Below are 14796 nucleotides of genomic sequence, written 5' to 3'. Positions count from 1 at the left end.
CATTAAGAAAGTCCCAGAAGCCAAGTCACATTGATTTTCCTAGTAGGAAGAGTAGAACATTGGTTACAAGTATTATGTCCCAGGCCTTGCTAATTGGTTTTTAATAAGACTTTAATATAATTACTTAAACTCTTCTAATCTCTTGTAGGTCAGGGATTGATAACAAGGAAAACAACTGTAGAGTTGCTTTGATAATTATTATCCAGGTGACTAATCACTGTCATGTAGGTTAATCATCTTGCCTGGTAATGAACTTGTCCATAGAAAAGGAACTAGTGTTATTAGGATCTAATGTAGTGGATTCTCTGTTCTGTTTACCAGGCTATTTATTTTCCCTATAATCTTAGTACCTTCTTAATTCACCACAAATTGATGTATATGGTTGAAGGGAAGAACCTTTGGAGGTAGTTTTGTAATTGAACAGATCTCACCAAAATGTTATATAATAATAATAATAATAATAATAATAATATTAGCTAGCATTTATATAGCACTTTGCTGTTTCAAAATGTATGAGAAATATTATCTCATTTGATTCTCACAACAACCTGGGAGGTAGGTGCTATTATTATTTCCATTTTACAGACGAGGAAACTGAAGCAGACAGGTTAACTGACTTGCTCAGGGCCATACAGCTAGTAAGTATCTGAGACTATTTGAAGTCAGGTCTTCTTGACTTAACCACCTTCAGGATTTGAGAAATGAAAATACTTTTTAAAAACATAAAAGCATTTTATTTGGAAGCATACCATGGCCCAAATAATGACACTGGGGGCAAATGTGATATCAGTGTTGATTTGCGGCAGCTGAGGGAACCAAAATTTTTCAGAGGCCCATGATCTGTGACTGGTAAGATCATTCTACTATATATACATATATACATATATATATATATATATACATACACACACTCATACATATGTGTCTTTTTCCTCTTTATTTGATCACTTTGGGGTATAGGCTTAGTAGTAGTAGTATTTGGTCAAAGAATATGCCCAGTTTAGTTACTTTTGAGACATAGTTGCAACTGATAAAGCTTTCTCTAAATTTGCCATCAACCAATACCTGCTTTCAGTGGAAGTCCATTAAAAATACTCTCCAAAACATTTTCATGAAGAGACTTATGTCAAATTCACCAAAAAGGCAAGAGAATATGATCTCTGGTTATAGAGTGAATCAACTACAAAGGATTTTTGGACTTGTAAAGTGAGAAGATATTGGTTATAGCTTTAAAGATTCTCGTATTTCATCTTTGCCTCTAAACCTTTAACTTCAGAACCTTCCTGTTATGGGAAAAGAACCGCTAAAAATAGAATATTTAACATCAGTGATTGATTATCTGGTGGTCTGACTTTGCTTCTATTTCAAAATAATTTCTTTCTTGTAAGTAAAATGATATAACAACTATATTGTAAGAATTAGGTTCTTTGTGTAAAATGGACATATGCCCACACGTTTCTTCATATTAAAACTGATTTGTACCACTTTCTGTTATAATTATGAGATTTATAGCCATAAAAGTCTGCTAAACTGCTTAGTTAGCAGGACAGCTATTTGACTGGTTTGCAGAAGGGAGGAATGACATTGCATTGATTATCTGCCAATGCTTATGGCCTAGAAATATACAAAATAAAACATCTTCCCTATTGAGTATATGTTCTTTCTATTAAGTGTTAGTAAATAATACTGAAAACCAATGGGATAACTAGTGTTGGTTAGAGAAGATACACAGTTATATGGGAGGGGTAGAGTATGGTAAGGTGGAGTCAGGGAGGCATTGCATGTGCCAGAGGAGATCATTTTGTCAGAGGATAGTCCGGTTACAGCCAATAGACTAGAAATAGAAGTAGGAGCACTTGCTAACTTTCCAATAGACACATTTTTATCACAATCCCTCATCTTCTGTGCAGTGGTACTTGCTTCCAGGTAGTGGCCAAAGTGTATGCCCAGCTCCAAGGCAGTTATTTTCTGAGGGACCCTAATCCATCCCCACTGCATATAGAACTTAGTGAAAATGAATGAGAATCACTGATGCACCTTTAAGAATACCTTACCTTTATTCTACCTTGGTTATGCCCAATTTAGGCCAGAATATACACCAGAAAAAAGTGTGTGATTTGGTTTTGTCTTTATATTTGTATTGGATCCTATTTTGTCATATGGGGAGAAAGGAAGGAAGAGTGGGAGGGAGGCAGGAAGGAAAGAAAAAAAGGAAAAAAAAATAAAAGGAAAGAGGTAGGAAGGAAATACGGAAGGTAGAAAAGAAGAAAGGAAAGAAGAGAGGAAGAAAAGAAGGAAAAAAGTAAGGAAGGAAGGGAAGGAGTAAGGAAGGAAAGAGTTTGCTACATGGCCAACACTGTGCTGAGCACTAACTAGGGAAGATAACAAAGATTGTTTGTCCTTCATTTTCAAAGAGGACCATGACATCAGGAAGTGATACTATAACATGCAAGTGAATTGGATTTAAGTGAGGGAGGGCTGTGCAAAGTCACCAGCCTCACTTTCTCCTCCAAGCTATCTGGGTTCAGTGGTGAAATGTGGATCAGGATGACTGGAGATGGCCCTGGATGCAGTGGGAAACTTTGGCCTTTTAAAGCTAAGGTCTTGAACAGGTCTCAGGTTGCCTGAGGCAATGCCCATTCAGTGATTAAGTCTAGGTAAGAATTGAGGTAGAGAATGGTCTCTATACCCAGTTAAAAAAAAATCAATCTGGGAGGGAAAGACCCTTAGAGTTTCTGGTGAAAAAAGAAATAATTGCTATTTACATTCATTCTGAGTCAATCAGGGCCCAAACAATGACCAAGTAGGGTTTGACCTGGGACCTATTGTTGGTTAGTCACTGATAGCCAGAGTGATTTAGGTTTAAGGCATGGTCCTTAAGAAAAAAAGTTTTCAGGGATCAAAATTTGCATTCCTTTTGGCAGAGTACTGGCAGATGTTATTATTATATCCTTTGTGGAAGAAAAGAAGGAAGGAAGGAAGGAAGGAAGGAAGGAAGGAAGGAAGGAAGAAGGAAGGAAGGAAGGAAGGAAGGAAAGAAGGAAGAAAGGAAGGAAGGAAGAGAAAAGAAAGAAAAAAAGTTTTCCAGCCTTTGCTTAAAGACATTGAGGAGGAACCCAATACCTCCATAAGCAATAATGCTCTGGGTTTGGAATAAGCTTGAATAATTTGATTTGGAGCTCTTGAAAATAGGATCCGACTGTAGGAAGGAAGGAGGTCATGATCTTCCTCTTGCTTCCCACCCACCAGATTTTGTTGAATTTGTGTCCACTTAAGGAAAAATGCTTTAGGAGTTACAGCAATCTGAAAGTGGAGTAGGCTACTTATGGAGTATATAAGTTTAAAAGTGAAATAGTGCATGTCCTTAAGAGGCACATTCTAATCGGGAGAGACAACATGTGTAGGGGAATGGTGGTCTTAGAAGGGAATTATTGTCTGAGAAGTCACAAAAATAGTCAGTTGATCTATTGAACACTGACTTGTCCTTTCCAGAAGCAAAGGACCTGATTTTATTACAGTTTTCAAAGAAAGAGGTAGAAAAGAGGTGTGTAGGAAGGAAAGGGTACCTGAGAAGCAGGCAGGACAGAAAATGGAGGGGGTAAAGATGAGGCCACAAGGTCCTACAAAGTACAGAGCTGAATGGCTTAGCTATTTCCAGTCATGGCCTCTGCTGGTCAAGTTTGGATGGGGTGAAACAACAGCAGCAGAAGCAGGGGGGAGAAACCAGGAACATCAAGTCAGATAATACTCATTTTTCTACTTCTCTTTCTGGGAAATAAGACTGAGGAAAATCATGTTTGAAAAGTGTTTTGTGTTGGTGAGAGTAGACCATAAGATGGATAGGTAATAGCTAACATTTATAGTACTTTAAAATTTACAAAGTGAGGGGGCAGCTAGGTGGCGCAGTGAATAGAGCACCGGCCCGGAGTCAGGAGGACCTGGGTTCGGATCAGGCCTCAGACACTTAACACAAAAAAGAGCCGTGTGACCTTGGGCAAGTCACTTATCCCCAACTGCCCTACAAAAAGCAAAAAAAAAAAAAAAGATTTACCAAGTGCATCTCTTGTGAACCTCACAACAATCCTGTAAGAAAGGTACTATCATAATCCCCATTTTACAAAGAGAAAACTAACATGCATATAACTTGTACATACATGGTAGTTTGCATGTTGCTCCTCCCCTTCAGAATGTGATCTCCATAAGGTAAGAGGCCATGTTTTTTACCACAGTGCCTGACAGATTAATAAATGCAGGTTGCCTGCCTGTCTGACTCATCCAGGGGCATGCAGCTTATAAGTGTCTGGATCAGTCCAAATTCAGGTCTCACTAATATCAAGTCTAATACTGTGTACTACACCACCTGGTATACAAGTTTGCAAGGACACACTCAAGGTCTCTATGACCTTTGGGATAGATTGTGAGGCATGGGAGATCTGGCAAACACCGAGCATAGTGGATTTGCCTCAAAGAAGGCACTGTGCTCCCTGAGCCAAGCGGAAATGTGAGATGCACAAATTTAGAGATATCTCCACTCCAAATGTTCACGTGCACTATTTGTGCCTGACCCGTGGGAGCCTTCAGAGCGCATATCGGTCTGATCAGCCACAGTTGCACACACTGGACCTTGACTTCAACATAGAGATGTCATTTTGCTCCTCTTCGATTATGAAGGACAACAACCAACCAACCAACGCCACCTGGCTGCCTTAGTGGCATTATAATTGCTATGTAGTTTCCTCTGCTAAAGTTCCACTCTGGTGGCTGGCTCACTGGGGCATGGAGGTGACCTGAAGGTTCCTGAAGGCTGTCAGTGGAACTCATCCTCTGCCAAGACCTGATATTCTGGAAAGGGTTTGTATTAGTCTGGTAACAGACGGCATGTCTATTATTTGAAGACCAGCCCAGCCATATTGAAGGGCCTCATCATCAAAAAGTTAATCACTAAATGATTTTTTTTTTTACCATATCAACTTATTAAATTTCTTAAGTCATAGAAGGGTCACAATCTATTCCAATTAAGGGAGCAGCCACACTGACTAAAATCCCAGACCCTTAGAGTAGTGGAGCCTAAGTGCTGTATCCTCAGGAAGATTCTGTTTTGCTTTGGTTTCTTTGGACGTCTGCCTGTGGGCTTCCTCTCAACACTCTGGATTTCTATAATAAATCACAGCAGTCGTGGGAGTGAAACCCTGCCTGTGACCTTGTAACCTCACTAAATGAAGGGAACCTAATATTCTAGTCTCTTAATTGTACACCAGGGTAGGGGAAGCTGTTGACAAAAGAGCATGGATGTAATTCTTGTGGCCCTCCCTGAAGGATTGATGACCTAAATTACCCTGTTAACCCAGCTGGACTCCCTCATCATTTGGAATCAATAATCCAGGGATATTTCTCTCTAGGTTATCCCTTCAGATCTGTCCAGAGAGCACCATAGATAGATTTCCAATTACTTTGGCTTTCCATTTTTGACCCCTACTACTAGATACAAAAAAAAGGAAAGAAAAAAAGAAAAGAAAGGAGGTTTACTGTTACAGGTTTAGTTCCATGGAGAAACTTTGAGTGGTGAAATTTGGACTAATGTACCTTATTTTAAAAGTATCAAAGCATAATCTAGTTTGTCACTCTGGTCCAGACTAGAACACTGTGCATAGATATGTCTATATGCCTTGTGTATTTGACAAGAAGAACACAGATCATTGATCACCTGGAAGCAATTTCAGATGTCATTTAATCCAATTCTCTTAATCTTTATTTATTATTTTTTTAAAAGCAATTGGGGGTAACTTGCTCAAGGTTACACGGCCAGTTATTTCTGGGTATGGTGCTAAGTATCTGAGCCCAGATTCGATCCCCAGGTCATCCCTACACTGGGGCCGGTGCTCTTACTCGCTGTGCTACCTGGCTGCCCCCAATTCTCTTAATCTTTAGATGAGGAAACTGAGGCCCAGGGAAGTTAAAGGACTTACCGAAGGTGACCTAGATGGTACCCTCCAGAGCTGAGGTTGGAGCCAGCCTATATCTTCAGAGTGAGAGCTCATTCTACTGCACTGTGCTGTTTCCTTTAAGAATCAAACCAGCTTGGGTGGGGGAGTTGGAGGAGGTGGGGGAGGTAGTAATTCCACAAATGCACAGAGGAGGGGAGGGAAAAAGGAACAAAATAATCGCAGAGAGGGTGGATCCACAGTAAAATACTCCAGCACTTTTGCCCTTCATTTGGGATTCTAGAGGTTTTTAAAGGAAATTCCATCCCTGAGTTTCAGCTGCAGTTTTCCTTGCCTCAGCAGTGTTGACCCTGAAGTCTCCTGAACCAAGTTTAAGTTTCTTTCTTAAGAACACAGAATAGGGTTTTGGCATTTAACTAAGAATCCTGGTGTCCAGGGCAGGAATCATGAGGATCTTTCTTAAGCAGTCTGTATGCCTGCCCTTCAGGGCATCTCAGGGCAGTGCTCAATTTCCTTCCTCTTAGAGGTAGAGAAGAATTTCTGACATCATCTAGTCCTTCATATTATAGATAAGTCTGTTAAGGCACAGAGGCATTAAACAACATGTCCTAGGTGCCAGGGCTAGAATGCAAGTCTCTTCCTATAATTTTTATTTGGAACTCTTTTCAGTAAATAATACCACCTGTAGAGCAAGAGTTCTTAACCTGGGGCGTATGAACTTTTAAAAAATTTTGACAACTGAGTTTCAATATATTATTAGTTTCCTTTGCAATCCTACACATTTTATTTTAATCATTTAAGAACTTTATTCTGAGAAGAGGTCCTCAGGCTTCATCAGACTCCTGAAAGGATTACACATAAAAGATCTACAGGTAGCCCCATGTGAACTCATATATAGAAAGCTAATTAGGAAATGAGGGACATAGAAGTTATTGAACATCCTTTATTGAATTGAGCCTTAGAGGCTACCTAGTCTTATTCTTTCATTTTACAGATGAGGAAACTGAGGCACAGAGAACCCAAGTGATTTGCCCAAATCATAAAGATAATTCCTGGAAGAGCTGGCATTCAAACCCAGGTCCTCCAACTCCAAATCTAGGACTTTTTACAGTAATGGCATAATTTTTAGGAGTAAAGAGGGCACCCATAGATTCATAAGTTTTCAAGCTAGAAGGAACAGTGCAGATGAGGAAACCAAAGCCCTGAGTCATCCCTGAGACTTATTCCATTTTCAAGTAGAAATTTCAGGTTCAGATAAACTTAAAACAAACCTAATCTTAAACTCAGGTCTCACTAAGAAATTGGTTTGAGGAATGTGACTTCAGAGGGAAAAGCAGGGTGCGAGGAACCAACGCGAGTGATGGGGATAAAAAAAAGAACCAAGTGAGCTTCTTCAAATACCCTCTCAGGTATGGCGTTGTGGATTCAAAGTTCCCCAGAATTAACTTTTTCTCCCTTTTTTTTCCAAGTTCAACCTTTGAAAGTATAAATCCAGATCAAATGTTTCTGATTCACTGGAGTTGAACTCATCAAGATGTTGTTTCCTTGGAGCTTTTTGAAGTTATGGGTGATGTATGGATTGATCATCCAAACATTTGTTGTGGGCCTTTGCTTCTCCTTGCCTTTGTCTTAGAAATGACTGTTATATTTTCCCCAGGATCATGTTCCCAAGCTCAAAGACAAGGAATCAGGAAAGCCCCTCTGTAGGGGGTGCCTCTTCAGCCTAGTCTTGAATGGATTCCATGGGACAGTCCTTAAAATACTTCAAGACAGTTCACCTGGACTCCCAAAGTCTTCTTTTTTAGGCTAAGCATTTCTTGTTTGTTTAAATGATCTTCATAGAGCATGGTTTCAAGTCCCCTCACCATTCTGTTTACCATCTTCTGGAAGCTCTCTGGTTTGTCAAGGTCCTTCATAAAATGTGGTACCCAGAATGGAAAACAGTATTCCAGGTCTACTCCATGTAGAGTTCCCTCCTCTGGACACTGCCTCTCAGAACATCCCCCACATCCCATGTCCATTTTAGCTAATGACATAGGATCACAGATTTAGGGCTGGAAAGACCTCAGTGGACATCTGGTCCAACTTACCACTTTGCAGATAAGAAAAATGAAGCCCAGAGAAGGGAGGTAAATTGCCCAGTGTTACATAGGTAGTAAGTATCAGAAGGAAGCTTTGAATTGATTCTTGGGTCACATTAAGAGGCAATGTGGTGCAGTGGCAAAAATACTGAATTTGGAACCAGTGGAGTTGGGTTCAAATACTGTCATCTTTGACTTCTGTAATGTTAGGAAAATCTTTTAACCTTCCTGGGCCAGTTTCTTCATCTGACAAAATGAAACATTTTGACCAGATAACCTCTAGGGTCACTTTCAGTTCTAAATCTGATTCTATGATTCAAAAAGAACTGCAGCTTTTAGAAATAAAGAGGTAATAATCATGCTACAGCTAGGTGGTGCAGTAGATAAGAGTGCAGAGTCTGGATCAGGAAGACTTATCTTCCTGAGTTCAAATCTGGCCTCAGATACTAGCCATGTGATGCTGGACAAGTCACTTAATCCTGTTTGCCTCAGTTTCCTCATCTGTAAAATGAACTGGAGAAGGAAATGACAAACCGTCCCAGTATCTTTGCCAAGAAAACCTCAAATGGGGTCACAAAGAGTCAGACATGACTGAAAAACAGTTAAACAACAACAATGCTCTCTACTGGTCAGACCATATATGGAGCATTATGGTCATTCTTAGATGCTACATTTTAACAACAACCGCAAGATCATTGAGAGAATTGATGGTTTTTTTGCTTAACACATTAACTGGCACATAGTAGGTGCTTGATAAATGCTTGTCGACTTAGTAAACTGGAAAGGGTCCCAAGGAAGAAAACCAAGATGGTGAAGGACCTTGAGTTCATATCATAGGATGTTCATTTGGAAGAAAGACTAACATTTAACCTAAAGAATAAAGGACTCGGTTGAGACACAATAGCTGTCTTCAAGTATTTAAAAATTTGCCACATGCCAGATTAGATTTGTTCTATTTCACCCCAAACGACAGGACCTGGAGCAATGAATGGAAATTACAGAGATGAATTTAAGTGTGACGTAGAGAAAATTTTCTTTAGCACTTTGCAAAAGAGGAATAGGCTTCTCAGTACTTAATGAGTTCCTGAAGGTCTTCAGATAATGGTTTTGTGACCATTTGCCACATTCGTTGTAGGAAGTATTTTTTTTTCCAGGTATGAGTTGGACTAGGTGGCCAGTGAGTGCTTTCCGACTCTGAAATTCTGTGATTCTAGGAATCTACTGGATTTTTCTTTTCTTTTTTGTCTTTCTCCCTGTTTTCAATGTTCTTTTAAGAATTTTTGTGAAGCCTCACAGAGCTAGTATTTCCTTCTGGCATGGTTCAATATGAAGATTCTAAGTTTAGGAACATGAGACAGTACACAAATTGTAAGCAGATAGCTAATAATTCCTATAAGAAATCTGGGCTATCCAAGAGGGTTTGAATAATAATAATACCCATTTATATGGTGTTTTAAAGCTCCTGCCTGAGAATGAGGGAGTACAAGTATTATTATTTCCATTTTACAGAAGAAGAAAGGCTTAGAGATGTTCAATGGCTTGCCCATGGGCAGAATAATTGTCAGAAAGGGTTCAGAAACAGGTCTCCTGACTCACCATACAGCCCTTTTCCTACTATCACTGTCACTTTTTTTTTCCACCGTCACTCTTGTAAAATGAAATTATAAGTTACACATTGATCAGCTCTTTGAACAGATGGGACATCTGGTAAGAAATCTGCCCTCCCATTGTAGTGCATATATGTATTTTATAATTTACATGGTCAAATCTTACTTATCTACATGTGGCTTATTTACTTAGATAATCAATGGCGCATTTTAAATTTCAGAATGGTTTCTCCTTGCTACTGCCCTGGCTCACTGTCCCCTGTTGTCAATCAATGTGAAGTTAGAGAATGAAAACTAATTTTAATATTAAGCAAAAATGTAACTCTAGGATGTATGCCAAAACCAAGTATAAATAACTTCTGCATTATACATGGTATTTGGGTTGTTAGTTTGACTGCCCCCTTCATTATGGCAAAACTCTATAATCCACTCCCAACCACCCATACATGTGTATCTAAACTTACCATCTAACTGGGGCAAGGGTCATCATGGTATAAACAAGAGGTTTTTTTGGATATTTTGATGTTTGTCTTTATTAAGGGTTGTTTGATAGGCACAGGAAGGGTCAAGGATAGATATCCAGGATATGACAGCTGAGTAGGCGAGTTGGGGAGCAAGGGAGGGTGGAAATAATTCTTAAAAAAAGAAACAGGAAGCTCTTAAGGGAAACTGGAGGTCAGAAAGCAGGATGATTTGATCAATGGTGGAAAGGTTTCAAGGATAGTAAAAAAAAAAATGGCGTGTACATTCTCTGACCAGAGCAAACAGCCTGAGAAACAGGAAGCAGCCACTGTAATGAATTTGTCTAGCTAGGCATAAAGGGAAAGAAAAAGTGATTAGATTGGGGGAGATTTCTCTCAGTGGCAGATTAGGAAAGCATCTTCCATAGCTTGGGGGGGGGTGTCTTAGGGGTGGTCTTAGATGTCATCTAACCAGAACTTAAATATGAGATTATAGAAAAACAAAGTCCAAAAGGAGTTTACTTTCTCAGAAACCAGAGAAGCTAGGAGACAGAGGGCTCAAGTTTGGACTAGGGGTAGAGGTAGTGATAGAACTTGAAAGTGAAGCAGAAAGATGGATGTAAACAAATGACTGCTGTGTGAAACTAAATCCAACTGTTCTCAAGGAATTATCTCTGTGCCTGCAAAGATACTTGCTCCACTGAGATTTCCTCACATCCTAATAAAAGGAGCTTAGCACTCTAAACAATTGTCCGAATGTGTGGTGTGTGGATGACCCCTTAGAGAGTAGGGATGTTGAAGGGGAGATCACAGAATTTTAGGATTGGGAGGAAGGCAGCAGTTCAAATGCTACAGTCTTTAAAGAAGGGGTTCTTAATGTTTTTGTTTTTATTTTTGGTCATGGATCTTTTTGGTGGTCAAGTAAAGCCTACTGACTCCTGTAGTTTGTCAACTCCCAAACTAGACTTAAGAAATTGATGAAAAAAATGTTAATAATGAAGACTAAATTTAAAAATGTGTTGTACTAACGTTTTTTTCTTGGAGAGCCAGTTGTTAAACATTTTATCAGCATACCATTGCTTTCAGTCAAATAATAGCTAGAATACTAGGAAATGGAATTCAAAGCTCAGCTGTGACCAACCCTGTAGACCCCCACAAAAATGATCTCCAAATGCTTGGAGGAAGGCACTCCAAGGAGGATTGCTGTGGGCAGCACAGGAAGAAGAGATTTCTGTAACCGTATACATCTGACATTAATAACACAGAAATTTCACTTTGCCACGTTACAGTTTCTTTTGCTCTGTTTTTCATTTTTGGCATTGACGTTCCCTTCATACATTATAGAAAAGCCTTTCCAAACAACTTCGCTGCTTTGTCTAATTAGAAAGAATGAACTCATTGAGCACAGAAAAAAATGCAGGAGCTGTTTACTGACACTTCAAGGGAAATCAAAGGGGAAATTCATTTAGAGCAATAAAAAGCAATGGATTAATGTGCTAGGGCAGGGCAGAGAGGAGCTGGCCTTTGCTAAATGGAGTTTTTTTTTTTTCACTGAAGGTGAGAGAGGGAGAAAAGTGTTTTAATAGCTTTCATTAGGTTAAAAGATTTAGGGTTGAAAGGACTCATAGAGACCACCTAGTCTGACTTCCTTCATTTGACATAGAAGAGGAAACTGAGGCTAAGAGAGATAAGGGTAAGGTAAAACTTGAGAAAGTGGCAAAGTCAAGGCTTGATTTCAGGTCCTCTGACTCTCAATCCAGCCCTTCTTCCATGATACTGTCCCACTTTCAAAAGGTTAAAAGAAACATCTCATTAACAGCATGCAATTGCACAAAAAGTTTCAATGCCACCTGATTTCTGAACATTAGAATCACAAAATGTTAGAGCTGGAAGAGGCCTTTGAAGCTGTTTCATTTAACTCCTTTGTTTCACATATGAGGAGAAAGAGGTCCAGAGTTGCCCAAGGTAAGACCAATACTAGTAAGATTAAGAACCAGAAGCCTAGCACAGGACCTCTACCTCTGAAACCAGTGATGTTTCTGTCGATCCTTGCTTGTCTAAGGACCGTGAAATTGGTCAGAAGAAATGAGGTTAGTCTAACATGACATTCTTGGGGAACTTAAAGAAATATTAGCTAGTGATTGCATAGTGCAATTTATATAGGTGCACATTTATATAGATCCACACCCATTAGCATGCTGATAGTTGTCATTTTCATGTTCAGAATCATTACCTAGGGCTGATTAATAAAGGGTGTTCCTTGAAGTTCCCTTGACTGCAATGTTAGTTTTTTAGCTGCACAGAAACCACTTAGATCTATTTAGCAACCAGGTAGTAACCATAACCTGGGCGAGCTTCTGCCTGGACCAGCCCCACCTTATTCATCCCTGTCCTTACTCCTTGGCAGCGGCTTGATTCTCCCTACTCTCTGGCCTTGAAGTTTCTCTGGGATCCACCATCCCTTTACCTGAATCAGGCTCATATTTCTATGTCATGCCGCTTGTCCTAGGTACAGATTGTTAGTACTCTTACTCTTCTGGATCAGAGGGAAATGATTGTTCAGTCAAATGTTGGATGGTTTTGGAAAGGTTCAACAGAGGGTGGAAGGTGGTGCTTGCAAGTCACAGAAAGACCTATTTGATAATTTTCAATTGGGGCAATGGTAAGGGAGAATTAATTAATTTATTTATTCTATTTTGTGCTGTGAAACCTTAAGTAAATTAGTGAGACCTTGGGTAAACTAACAGGCCAATTTGATAACCAATTTGATAAAATGAGGTCCTCTTATCCCTCTTAATTCTTAGGAATATTATATTGTTTTAAACAATGTAGAAAAAATTTTTTAAGTTTCTAGGAAGAAAGATTGTGTATAGTGATCTTATTATTAATCTTAATTAATTATTAATCATAATTATTAATCTTAAGGGTGACTTGTTAAGATTAATAAGATATTCCTATTATATTCTAAAATCATCTTTTTCTGTGTCTTCAGTAGGATTAGAATGGACATCTTTATACTGTCAAATTAATTTTTAACTATTATCTACTTTCCCCCTCAATGATAGTCCTTTGCATTAGGTAGGTGTTTTCATTTTTGAAAAAGAGAAAATAAAGGCACAGTGTCTTATCCAAAATCATGAAAGGATAAATCCAAGCCTGGAATTACATGTGTCTAGTTCCTGAGTGCAAGGTATAAGAAGCAGCTATGTTTAATAAGATAGGACTGGAAGAAAGAGATCCCTAGCTCTGTTTTCACTAACATTCTGATATTTGAAAGTTAATCGCATTGTGAAGAATATTCTATCCCTGAATGCTTACCTTAAGCATCATTTGTTAAAGTGGGCTCTGAACCAGAATAAACAGCATGACTTTAAATACATAAAACTAGCCTAATCTTCACGTATCATTCACCATATTTTATGGAAGTCTTGTAGGTAATACTTGCTAAGTCCCTCTACTTAAGCCTCATTGATGGAAAATTATAGTCCCATATTTAATCATTAGATGCTAGTTTCTTTGGGAGAGTTTTTAATTTCATGAGAATTCACTCCCCTTCATCCCACCTACATACATTGATGTCAGTAAATCAAGTTGTTAATGAATCTGCTATGAAGTTAGTGATTCAGAGATATTTCCTCCCCAGTCTAGATATGGACCCTTCCCTTCCTGTCTCCCCACGTCATGAACTGGAAACTTAGACATGAAATTCCATTTGCTACACATAATGGAAACAGTATGTGCATATTTATACAACTCTGCAACCTAGGTTTCCCTAGGTTCTAATTAGAATTCTCACCATTATTCAGATATTCTATCAGGTTGGTGTTTTCCTTATTTAGTTGCCCCCAAACTGAGGGTGTTCAGATTTTTATTTTAACTCTATTAAGGTTAGACCCTTTTAGGTTCTAGCTTGGGACCTGGCTGAGACTTTAGACTGAGTCACTCTTAAAACATTTGGATAATCTAGCTTTCTTTTTATTTTGACTGGTGAAGAGATTTAAGAATGAAGATTGCTTTCTTCTCTCATGCTTATTCATTCAATAAAGGCACCATCTATGCCTTCATCTAAGTCATTAATAAAATCAGAGAGCTAAGGACAGAGCCTGTAGCACCTGGAGATCTCCATCTAAGCCTCACCAATTTATCAATCGACTTTCTTTATTAGTGGTCAGCCAACTCTTTCTGAAGGAACCGTGGGTAAGAGTGCTGGCCTTGGAGTCAAGAACAGATGAGTTCATGTCCTATTTCAGATACATAGCAGCTATATGACCCAGTATAAATCACTTAACTGCTAAATCTCAGTTTCTTTATATGCAAAATGGGGATAATACAAGCACCTAACTGACTGGATTATTGTGAAGATTAAATGAGGTAATTTATGTATAATGCTTTGCAAACCTTAAAGTGTTATATAAATGCTATTATTATTATTAACTCATTTAACTGTATTCTCATACAGTCTATGTCAATTCATCTTGCCTGGAATATTCTCCCTCCATATTCAGATTAGCTAGATTACCTATTTCAATCCTTTTCCTTCAAGGCTGAGGTCACTGGTAATTTCCTCCAGAAGGCCTGATCTGATGGCCCCCAGTAGTAAGTATTTTCTCCCATCTAGAATGTCTCAGACACTCCATCTGGACCTCTCCTCGGTCCTTAGCATAATATAAATTGCACAATTCTATTTTTGTGTTTTTCTTACCCC

The 14796-nt window shown here is 38.9% G+C and overlaps 1 protein-coding gene across 1 annotated transcript in view; it reads left to right on the top strand.

Moving 5' to 3' along the window:
• The window catches only part of FAM107B (family with sequence similarity 107 member B), a 311107-nt gene that overhangs the window by 56329 nt on the left and 239982 nt on the right, over positions 1-14796 (top strand). The window lies entirely within an intron of this gene.

Source organism: Petaurus breviceps, unplaced genomic scaffold, assembly GCF_028583685.1.
Source record: "Petaurus breviceps papuanus isolate PSGF00001 unplaced genomic scaffold, PetGlider_PUasm1.0 79, whole genome shotgun sequence".
Lineage (NCBI taxonomy): Eukaryota > Metazoa > Chordata > Mammalia > Diprotodontia > Petauridae > Petaurus > Petaurus breviceps.
Note: the sequence above shows the minus strand (reverse complement) of the source record. Positions and strands in the feature narration are given on the sequence as shown.